Source organism: Pseudonaja textilis, chromosome 1, assembly GCF_049901715.1.
Source record: "Pseudonaja textilis isolate UNSWEBS1 chromosome 1, rPseTex1.2, whole genome shotgun sequence".
NCBI classification, from domain to species: Eukaryota; Metazoa; Chordata; class Lepidosauria; order Squamata; family Elapidae; genus Pseudonaja; species Pseudonaja textilis.
The window spans coordinates 185,557,006-185,569,271 of record NC_141990.1 but is presented as its reverse complement, the minus strand read 5'-3'; positions in this window follow the sequence as shown (position 1 = coordinate 185,569,271).

Below are 12,266 nucleotides of genomic sequence, written 5' to 3'. Positions count from 1 at the left end.
TTGTAGAACTTACAAACACCGCAATTCGTCTTCTCTCGGGTTTTGTTTTTGTTTTATCTTCCAGCTACATCTTTTTCTTTTCCTTTAAATTAGAAATGAAAGTGCTCTACTGCAGGAAAAAAGGGGGGAAACGTGAAAATAAAATATTTTGCAGAATTAGAAAGAAATGAGAAACCCTTAGCTTTAATGCTAACGTTATGATTGAAGTAAGAAATTATGGTTTATTAGGGCTTTTGCCATTTATGTTTGGCATAAATCTAATCGCCTCTCACATTATGCCCTCTGCCAGGATACAGCAGCTATATTTACTATGCAGACATCTACGATGACAGACAGCGCCTTTGAGAAGAACCAGATAAACAAAATATTTTACATACTCAAGCATTGCGGTGTCTAATGGATTCATATCATGGAGAGAAAAAGGCTTCATTAGAGGAAATGCACCAGGTGCTCGAAAGCAGATTTACCACTGAGATTTCATTTGAGTTATCTGTTACTGCCGCTTAATGGGAAAGCTGCTCCTCAGCCCTTCAATACTGCAACGCAGAAAGAAAATAATGTACCGTGGACTGTTAGACCTGGGCTGCAAGTTCCAGATGACCACAAGGTGGCAGCCAAGAGATACCAAACTGTCACTCTTTGCTGCCATCTGGAGGTCACCCAGAATTTTGTTGTTTGGATGTATTGGTTTCTAGTACTGGATGGGGTATATTTTTCTGCCTTCAGGTTAGTTTTGACACCTGAGGCAGAGTGACTAGCCAAAGTTCCCAGCCGGTTTTGTACTTAAGGCAAGACTAAAAACCACAGTCTCCCAATTTCTAGTCCCTTGCTTTTTATCACTATCCTAGATTGGCTCTCTTCTAATCTAGTTATCTACTAAACATCCTACAACGTCCCTGATTGTGTCCAGAGAGACAGAATAAAGAAGTTGATGGGGTAGAAACTTCATATTACAGGAACTGTAGCTAATGTTAATGTTTGTATGTGTGTGTCCCATTAAAACAGGGGTGTCAAACTTGTGTCATAATGGCGTCATCATGTGATGTAACCCAATTTCTCCCCCTTCGCTAAGCCAGGCGTGGGTGTGGCCAATGAGTGATGCATCTAACCCTAAGACACCTCTGCCTTAAGAGAAGAACTACAAATATTTTCTATACTTAATAAAATAAAATAAATAAATATGAAGAGTACCAGTTTGGGCAAGATTGAGCTAACAAAATTACAGTAGTGGCTTCAGTTAAAGAGGTACCTTGAACAGGTAAAGCAACGGTAGTGATTTCATTATTTTCACAACCAGGTGGGGCAATCATTATAAATCTTTGTAAATAAACATTTCTGTTTCAATTCATTTTAATTCAGTTTTATTATGATCCAGCATGACAATTGCAAATGAACATACCACCTTGCCACAATTGTCTATCATGCTATGGAATTGTCTACCCAATGCAAAAGGAGCTTGAGTATCCATGGCCCTTCAAATATTTTGAGTTTCCGTCAGGATCATTTATGGTGACAGAACTTGGAAGTTGTTGATTTTGAAAGTCCACAGGTTTCCCATTCCTGTGTCAACAAGTTTAATAAATTGCTGGTCTGTGTTTCAAAGAACTTGCTTTGTGCTTTACACAACTTCAGACACCCTTGGCCCAAGTAAATAGACCAGGCCAAGAAATGACCTGAAGGCTAATATTACTTTTACTCAGAGGTGGTATTCAGCAGGTTCTGACCAGGTCTGGAGAACTGGTAGTGGAAATTTTGAGTAGTTCGGACAACTGGCAAATACCACTTCTGACTGGCCCCACCCCCATCTATTCTCTGCCTCCTGAGTATCAGCTGATCGGCTGGGTCTTCTTTTGTTGCCCTGCACAGGAGAACGGAGCTGGAAAGCAGGTTAATGGGCTGGGGAGGGAATGGGGATTTTACAGTAACCTTTTCCCAGGAGTGGGGAGGCAATGGGGATTTTACAGTATCCTTCCCCTACCACACCCACCAAGTCATGCCCACAGAACCGGTAGTAAAAAAAATTTGAATCCCACCACTGCTTTTACTGAGATTAGAAATAATTATAAAATATTGCTAGTCTGATTGAAACCTTCCCTTATATCCTAGGGAATATCTTTGTTATAGTTCTCTTCCTTACTCTCTACAGACATGGGGCAGGGACATATTTTTATCTCTTGATAATGTCCTAACCAATAACAGGAACCTGCAGGAACCATTACCTAGGCAAAAGGGCTGAAATATTTTTGAAATCCACAATAATGAGATTACATTCAGAGGCGATCAGGCAACTGCCTCCCCTGATTAGCAAAATGTGAATTAAACTTGGGAAGGAAAGAAAGTATTAGTAAGAAATCTTGATTCCCTTTGGTCTAAAAGGGAGAGAAGGAAAAAAATGATCAGGCCTTCAGGATTCTGCTACCAGAACCTATATTAATAAAGTAGCTGTTTTAGTCTGTATTATGGGGATTGCGTTCTGACCTGACTTATCACAAAAGGATTGTCAGTTGCATCTAACTCTCTTTTTGCCAATTGATTATTGCAATCATGATTTTTTTTTTAAAAAAAGGGACTCTATAGATATATGCCTAATGGCCTACAAAATAACTGCCTACATTGCACAACAGCCAATCGTTAAATATTACAGCTGTTATTTTAGTTTATCACAACCCGAATTACCAAATGTTATTTCCATATTATGCTGTCCTAATTGGACATTATTAACTGCTGTTGACAAATCTTTCAGACTTGCTATTGAGCTGTGTATTGACCAAACTGGATAACTTCATAAATATTTCTTACACCATCTTTTTTTCTCTTTCAGTTCATGAGAGTGGGGAAGGGGAGGGAGGCAGGGAGAGAAGAGAGCGAGAGAGAAAGAAAGAGAGAGAGAGAGAGAGATTGAGGCACTAGCAAAACTTTGAAACTTGTCTGCATGATTAGGTCAGCAGAAGTAGTCAATGTGGATTATGTATTCAATCAAATCTGACATCAGATATGTCTATTTGTGTCACAAGTGACCTGCTTTGCAGCAGAAATGGGCAGGATCCTGTCTGTGAATATTCCATACAATGCTGCCTTTGTATTGGTGCCATTAGGACCTCATGTAGGGTTGAAAAGAAAACAGAGAGGCTTATGAATGCTTCACAGATCCAAAATTCACCTTTGACTGGCCATGACCTCCTAAGTAAGCTTGGCTGTCAGAAAGCATTTGAGAAAGACACCTTCAAAGATCAGAGAGAAAAGAATAGAAGAATTCGATTATTTATTTAATTGCTTTACCAGGTACTTCATAACACACACACACCCCTTCCCTTTTGTACAGTTCCAGCCAGCTCTTATGGAATGAAAGTAAAAAGAAAGAGAAAACTCAACTCACAAACATTCACACTTAAACAGTTAAAGGTAAAATTATTGTAACTGACTAGGCATAACAACCATGCAATTCTTGTTTTGTTTTTTAAAAGAAATCTACAAGTAGTCCTCAGATTATGATTATTTTTAGTGACTGTTGAAAGTTACCATGGCGCTGAAATAGTGACCTAAAAAAGGGTGCTCATACTTACGACTATTGCAACATCTCTGCAGTCGTATGACCAAATTTGGCAACCAGCGTGCATTTACAATGGTTGCAGTTTTTCCACAGAAAAAATGTTGTAAAATTGACTGTGAATCACTTAATGACCAACATCACACTCATAAACCTTACTTAGCAACAAAAGTTCCAGTCCAAATTGCAGTCATAAGTTGAAGACTTCCTGTTCTGAATTTTAAATGCCTAAATGAAAAAATAATAATTTCCAACAAATGGAAATTGCTAACTGCTCTAGAAGGACAGAAATTTCCAGGGTCAAGAGAAGACCATCTAAGATCCAATTCAATTCATATTATGATTAAGAATAAAGGCTGGACTATGGGACGTGGTCACTCAGTGGCTAAGACGCTGAGCTTGTTGATCAGAAAGGTCAGGAGTTCAGTGGTTCAAATCCCTAGCGCCACATAATAGAGTGAGCTTCCATTACTTGTCCCAGCTTCTGACAACCTAGCAGTCTGAAAGCATGTAAAAATGCAAGTAGAAAAATAGGGACCACTTTGGTGGGTTTAGGCATTCCATGCGCCTTCAGCCTTTAGTCATGCCTGCCACATGACCACGGAGACGTCTTAGGACAGTGCTGGCTGGTTCTTTGGCTTTGTGATGGAGATGAACACCACCCCTGAGTCAAAAACGATTAGTATGTATGTGCGAGGGGAACCTTTAAGTTTACCTTTTTATGGACATTTAGACCTTGCATAGAATAGGATAGTTTGATCTTTTTGCTCCTTGGCTAGTTACTATGCAAGTTGGTGTCCCTAAACCTGTTGCTTGACTAAAGGAGAAAGTTCCCAGTAGCGGGGAAAACCCCCATTTGAACAAATGCTGACAGAAGGCACAGGGACCTTGCTCAAAATCAGGACCACTGTGGAACAAAATTTTAAACTATCCTCATCTCCATCTATGGTATGGCTTCTTTGGGGTTGATGTTTGTTCTTCAAAAATCAAAAGCCAACCCACCAAAAAGTCATTCCATTGAATTGGGTGGATTTTTTTTTAAATCAAGGATAGTAATCTTTTGAGAATAACTAAATTGATTCAAGGAATGACTAGATGAATTCACTTATTACAGTAATTGTAGGTGAAGAGCAAGCACAGCAGGGGGCAGAGTTAAACAAGTCATCAGTCTAGAGTCAATACATTCTTGCAAACGGTCTAAGTCCAACTCCTCTTTAATTCTATTAACCCTTATCTAGCACTGATTTATTGATGAACTTCACTAAACTTGACTAGATTCTTGTGTATAGGTAAGAATCTTATTCCCGAGCAATAAATATTCTGAATTGCAACTTACTGTGTGGTCCTGATTCTTTATACCTGACAGTAATTCATAAAGTGGTTTGTCATTTTTATGTGAGAGTGATGTTGGCTTAGTGTTATGCAAGAACCAAGTATATTGAACAAACACAGAGATTTCTTTTACCAAGTTTGATCTGGTTCCAGAAGGGTGTATGTATGTATGTGTGTGTGTTTTTGTTCAGGAAACACAATGTTGCCAGCCAATCAAGACAAAAAAAAAGCTACGAAACAGACAGAAGATATTAGAAACACCAATCAAGCAGAACACAGCAAACTCCAAGACCAATAAACACAGACCAAGACTCCCGACCAAACAGGATAAAGAAAAAACCATTCTGGCACAGCAGTAGGCTAGCCCCAAATTTAAAACAGAAATGGCTGTGAAAGTCTGACTCACAGACGAACACTATACAGAAGCCTGATGATGGCAGATGAGACTCTGCCGAAATGTTGCTACAACTTTAAAAGCGCAACTATAATGACGTGGGAAAATACCCGAACAAAGCTGAATACCATACATGTAAGTACCCGCGAAAACTTAAGAATATATATATGTGTGTGTGTGTGTGTGTGTGTGTGTGTGTGTGTGTGTGTTCAGGTCTTTTCCTGTGTATGATTAAGAGTATCTTGGCAATACTTCGGTGAGGTCCCACTTGCCATCCTCAGGCTAGTGCTTTCGGCTTCGTGCCAGTGCAAGCAGTGTGTGATCAGAGCTGCCGTCTCTCTATAAATACTGGGGGGAGGGGGGGCTGGTGTCCAGGCTGGTTGGCTGCACTGCTGCCTCTTGATTGGTTGATGGAGTTGATGTTGGTATAATGGGCTGTGTGATGGCCTGTGTGATGACCCCCACTAGCAGTTAAAAGGAAGAAGCAGCTGAAAGCTCACATTACTCCAAGAAGCACAAAGCCGAAGACACAAGCCCGAAGATGATGAATGAGGCTTCATCGAAACGTTGCCTAGATACTTCCAATTTTAAGTGGGAGAAAACCCAAATAACCAAAGATACATACACACACACACACACACACATATATACATATATACATATACATATATGGCATTCGGCTTGTTCGGGTATTTTCCCACGTCATTGTAGTTGTGTTTTTAAAGTTGTAGCAATGTTTCGGCAGAATCTCATCTGCCATCATCAGGCTTCTGTATAGTGTTCATCTGTGAGTCAGACTTTTACAGTGGTTTCAGATTTAAAATTGGGGCAGCCTATTGCTGTGCCAGAATGGTTTTTTCTTCATCCTGATTGGTTGGGAGTCTTGGTCTGTGTTTATGGGTCTTGGAGTTTGCTGTGTTCTGCTTGATTGGTGTTTCTAATATCTTCTGTCTGGTTTTTTTTGGCTCTTTCTGTATCTTGATTGGCTGGCAACATTGTGTTACTTTATTGGAGGCCTTTAGTGCAGCTTGGCTCTGGGTAAATGGACGGCTATCATTAGTTAGGAAGCTAGGTTTCATCTGGGTGCCTGGTTGGGGTGTGTTTGAGCTGGAGGTATCAGGGGGGATCTGTTTGTGCCCAGGTGTTTGCCTGGCTTGTGGTGTAGAGATTTTTTTGTTTGTGAGTGCGGGAAAATACCCGAACAAAGCCCAATGCCATACATGTAAGTACCTGTGAAAACTTAAGAAAACACACACACACACACACACACACACACACACACACACACACATATATATATATATATATATATATATGTGTGTGTGTGTGTGTGTGTTTTCTGAGGTTCTCGCGGGTATTTGTATGTGGATCTTTGGTTGTTCGGGTTTTCTCCCGCGTAAGATTCGAAGTATCTAGGCAACGTTTCGATGAAGTCTCATTCATCATCTTCAGGCTTCTGTCTCCGGCTCTGTGCTTCTCAGAGTAATGGAGATTGCAGCTGCTTCCTCCTTTTAACTGCCAGTGGGGTGGGACTTGATTGGGTGGGGGCTTGGCTGTGTTCTGATTGGGTGGGGTGTGTTCTCATTGGTAGGGGTTTGGCTGTGTTCTGATTGGTTGGGGGTTAGCCGTGTTCTGATTGGTTGGAGGCGTGTTCTGTTCAGGTGGGGGCTTGGTTGTGCTCAGGTTAGTCTTAGTTGCTGGGGATTTGAGCTGGTGAGCTGTGATCTTGCTGTTTGGCTTCGAGTTCGTGGTCGTGCTGCATCTTCATAGTGGGTGTCGGTTTGCTTCATGTATGGCTCGGAGGGGTTTGAAGTGGGTAGTGATGCAGCTGCAGTGCAGCTTCTGGTCCATGGTCGTGTCTCATCTTCTGAGTGGGTGTGAGTCTGTTTTCTACATGGAAGTGTAGTGGTGGCATCTTGTGTGGCTCTCATGGGTGTGGGTCTGGTGTCCTTCTTCATGTTAGGTACTCGTCTGTTCATGAGGGCGGGTTTCTAAATGGCTGGAAGGCGGGAGGTGTCATCTCGTTTGTTCATGCTGTGTGGGCGTTTTTCTATCTCTATGGCTTCTCTGATTATTCTGCTGTTGAAGTGTTCGGTTTTGGCGATGGTTCTGGTATTTTTAAAAAATTTTTAAAAAAGGATTCAACTTTGCTGTCGCTCCCAAACACATCCCCACAGAAACCATCATATGCGGAGTTGAAACCAGCCTGACCAGAACCAACCCTGATGATGCTAACAAAATCAGACTTGAAATCACCAACATTCTCTGCACTAGCAAACCACCCAAAAGCAACTTATCCAAAGAAGAACAAACTGCACTACTTAACCTGAAAGAAGACACCAGCATAATAATCCTACCAGCAGACAAGGGCAATGCGACAGTGGTTATGAACACATCTGACTACCAAACCAAGTTAACCAACCTACTCCAAGACCCCGCATACAAACCCCTAAAGACAGACCCCACCACCTACCTAGAAAAAACTACCAAATCCAAAATAAAAGCCTCCCCCATCAGTGAAGAAATCCAGCAACGAATCATACCCAGAGAGAAATCATCCAGATGTCCCAAGCTTTATGGTCTCCCCAAGATACACAAAGAAGGAACCCCACTCAGACCAATAGTCAGCTCCATAGGCTCACCTCTACAAAACCTGGCCAAATTTCTTGCCAAACAACTACAACCCTATGCAGAATCCATCAACTCACACGTAAGAAACTCATTCCAGTTCATCGAGATCATAAAGAAACAAAACTTACAACCTAACGACCTACTAGTAAGCTTCGATGTCATATCCCTCTTCACCCAAGTGCCAATAAAAGAAGCCTTGACAGCCATCCGAAACAAATACAACCCCCAAGCACATCCTAGATCTGACCAACCACTGCCTACCCAATACATACTTCACCTACAATGAACAAAAATACAAACCAATAGAAGGAGCACCCATGGGATCACCCCTCTCACCTGTCATCGCAAACCTCTACATGGAACACTTTGAAACACAAGCTCTAGAAAAATACGACCACAAACCCAAACTCTGGCTCAGATACATAGATGACACCTTCATAATCTGGCCACACGGGAAAGAAAAACTGAACAACTTCCTCACACACCTCAACAGCCTACACCCCAAAATACAATTCACCATGGAAACAGAAGCCAACAATCAACTTCCTTTCCTAGATGTCTTGGTATACAAAAGATCCAATGGCTCCCTGAGGACACACCATCTACCAGAAGAAAACACATACAAACCGCTATCTACATGCACTCTCACACCACCACCCAGCACAGATCAATTCTCCGTAGCCAAGACACTCATCTCCAGAACAAAATGCTTAGCCGATGAACACCACCAAAAACCGAACTACACACTCTCACCAACGTACTTACAGCCAATGGATTCCAAAGAAAGAAGATTACCCACCTAATCCAAAAAGAAACCCCAACCAAAATCCAAGACAGAGAAAAAAAAACGGCAAAGCCCTCCTCCCATATATAAAAGGCACTACAGACAAAATTAGCAAGATCCTCCAAAAACACAACATCAAAACAGCATTCTGCACAAACAGAAAAATATCCACCATCCTAAGAAACCCCAAAGACAAAATCGAATTAGAAAACCAAGGAGTATATGAAATCCCCTGCACTGCCTGCCCTACCACATACATTGGACAAACTAACAGAAGAATAAGTGCACGCATTGAAGAACATAAGAACTCAATCAAAAAAGAAGAAACGACCTCTTCCCTGGTCCAACACCTCAAAGCCACAGGACATGAAATTGATTTTAAAAATACCAGAACCATCGCCAAAACCGAACACTTCAACAGCAGAATAATCAGAGAAGCCATAGAGATAGAAAAAACGCCCACACAGCATGAACAAACGAGATGACACCTCCCGCCTTCCAGCCATTTGGAAACCCGCCCTCATGAACAGACGAGTACCTAACATGAAGAAGGACACCAGACCCACACCCATGAGAGCCACACAAGATGCCACCACCACACTTCCATGTAGAAAACAGACTCACACCCACTCAGAAGATGAGACACGACCATGGACCAGAAGCTGCACTGCAGCTGCATCACTACCCACTTCAAACCCCTCCGAGCCATACATGAAGCAAACCGACACCCACTATGAAGATGCAGCACGACCACGAACTCGAAGCCAAACAGCAAGATCACAGCTCACCAGCTCAAATCCCCCAGCAACTAAAACTAACCTGAGCACAACCAAGCCCCACCTGAACAGAACACGCCTCCAACCAATCAGAACACGGCTAACCCCCAACCAATCAGAACACAGCCAAACCCCTACCAATGAGAACACACCCCACCCAATCAGAACACAGCCAAGCCCCACCCAATCAAGTCCCACCCCCACTGGCAGTTAAAAGGAGGAAGCAGCTGCAATCTCCATTACTCTGAGAAGCACAGAGCCGGAGACAGAAGCCTGAAGATGATGAATGAGACTTCATCGAAACGTTGCCTAGATACTTGAATCTTACGCGGAGAAAACCCGAACAACCAAAGATCCATATATATATATATTCCAGGTACAAGTTTTCGCGGTATTACATGTATGGCATTCACCTTTGTTGGGGTATTTTCACGCCATTGTAGTTGTGCTTTTAAAATTGTAGCAACGTTTGCAGAATCATCAGGCTTCTGTAATACATCTGTAATACAGAAGCCTGATGATGGCAGATGAGATTCTTCCAAACGTTGCTACAACTTTAAAAGCACAACTACAATGACGTGGGAAAATACCCAAACAAAGCTGAATGCCATACAGATATATATATATAAAATTTTAAGTCTAAAAGCAAAGGATTTTATTGCCATTTTCATTTCTACTCCATAATTACATGTTAGAGGTCTGCTAGTAACACTTACTGAAAATAAATAGAACAAGTATGCCTATGAAGATTATTTAAAAAGAAATTGTCCAAATATCTCCAAATTTATCCAAATGATATATTTTAGATCACATTGAAAATATGGCTTTTTCAATGCTATTTCACAATGTGATGAAAATTGTACAAATGTTTTCTACACCTCACCTTAATGAAATCACTAGGTATTGTGTTCAGAATCTCTATTTGGCTTTGAAGAATATTTATGTTAGCTTTAAAGGCATGTGATCCAGAAGCCCACATTACAACCCAATTATTTCTGATCCTATTGATAGTTACATTATTAAGAACCAATCAGTTTTACTGCATTGTGCTGATCCTTGCACCTGATCACTGCAAAGTGATAATCCATAACCTCTAATTCTACTTTAAATGAAATCCTCACAGATAGTAACACATTCCTAAATTCCCTCTGCTATTTCTTAAATTAAAGTCTTTATTCTGAGGCTAAAAGGAAAGCCCTTGCTCTGATTAGCTTTCACATTCTCGATTTTGGCAACCGACCAGACTACATATTAATGGAGCATATTAAGAAATCACCATGGGTTTTGTGATCTTCCAGTTCAAAAAATGGTATGTATTGCTTTGTACCTCTCAAAATTGTTTTGATAGCAAGAGAGAATATTTGTCTCAACTAAATATGTAGGATGACAGAAAAGAGAAGGGCAATGCACAAAGGCCACGAGCCTGAATTACGCATATCCTATCAAATTCTTACATATATATGTGTGTGTGTGTGTGTGTGTGTGTGTATATACATATACGTATGTATGTATGTATGTATGTATGTATGTATGTATAACAGCAGCAGGTTTTGGAGAGGAAAAAGAAAGAAATTAGGATGAAAAGATAATAAGCAATTCTGTCCACAACTGTCTCTTACTCACCTTAAATGTTTTTTTATTTTATTTATTGAATTTTATTTAGCTTCTTTCATATGGAGACATCTTTATTAAAGTTGCAGATTTACATGGGGTCCCTTTGAAAGGATTTAATGCAAACAAGCCAGAAATAATTGAAGAAGCACCTCTTGACTGTTCTCAGAAGGGCTTAGCACAGAAGAGGAAGGAAGGAAAGAATTACTTTATCATATTGATTTTCTTGGGAAAATCAAAGTAGCATAAGTCAAATAGACCAATTCTCTTTTGCAAAACTCAATGAAAGCACGCAGAGCAGTGAATTTACATGTCCAAAACCGCCTGAAGTCGGTCAACTTAGCATTCTCAGAAGGTTGAGATCAGCATTATTATTCTGATTGAACAGTTAATACTGGAAAGTCTTCTTGATTTCATTCGTGAACACACTCTTCCTTTTCTTTCTCTTTCTAGACACACTCAGAGAAAGAGAGAGAGACAGACAGACAGACAGACGGGGGTGGGGAGGAAGAGAGAGAGAGGGAGATCACAAAATTCTAATGTTTAAAATTTGATGAAAATGTAAGACACATAAATTCCTAACACCAGGATTTTTAAACTCACAAGAGCTACCTAAGAATATTTCATTAGCCCAAGGGCCCCAGCTCTGAAATCTTTTCATCTACTGATATTTTAGTAAGTAAAAAAAAAAATCACTATATTCAATTAAGCATAGATTTATTTAATTAAAAAAAATTATTGCAAAACAAAGTCATTTTGGCATTTACTGTGGCTACAGATCTGGCACATAGTTTTTCATTAATCAGAATACCAATATTTGGTTTGGCTGTTGAATAATAACATAAAACCCACCAACCGAATCATAGAAACTTGGCAGGATTTATCCCTTCAGTAGAAGCAACTGTGGCTGAAAATTTTGCCAAGAAATAAACATTTTGTCCCCTTCAAAGAAAAAAAACGTGTTTTATCTTCAGTTTGATATGTGTCCTCCTGTTGTAACAGCATATAATTCCATACAATTTGCTCCATTTTAGTTAGTTTCAATGGACAGCATGATAAACATTAATTCAATAAATCATATCCTACAAACAAGAAGAAAGCTGCCATTTGGGGTCTTCCTGTTACAATTACAATAATGAAGAAGCATGGAGATTGGGAGATTGAGTTAGGTTTCAGATTTGAACACAACCA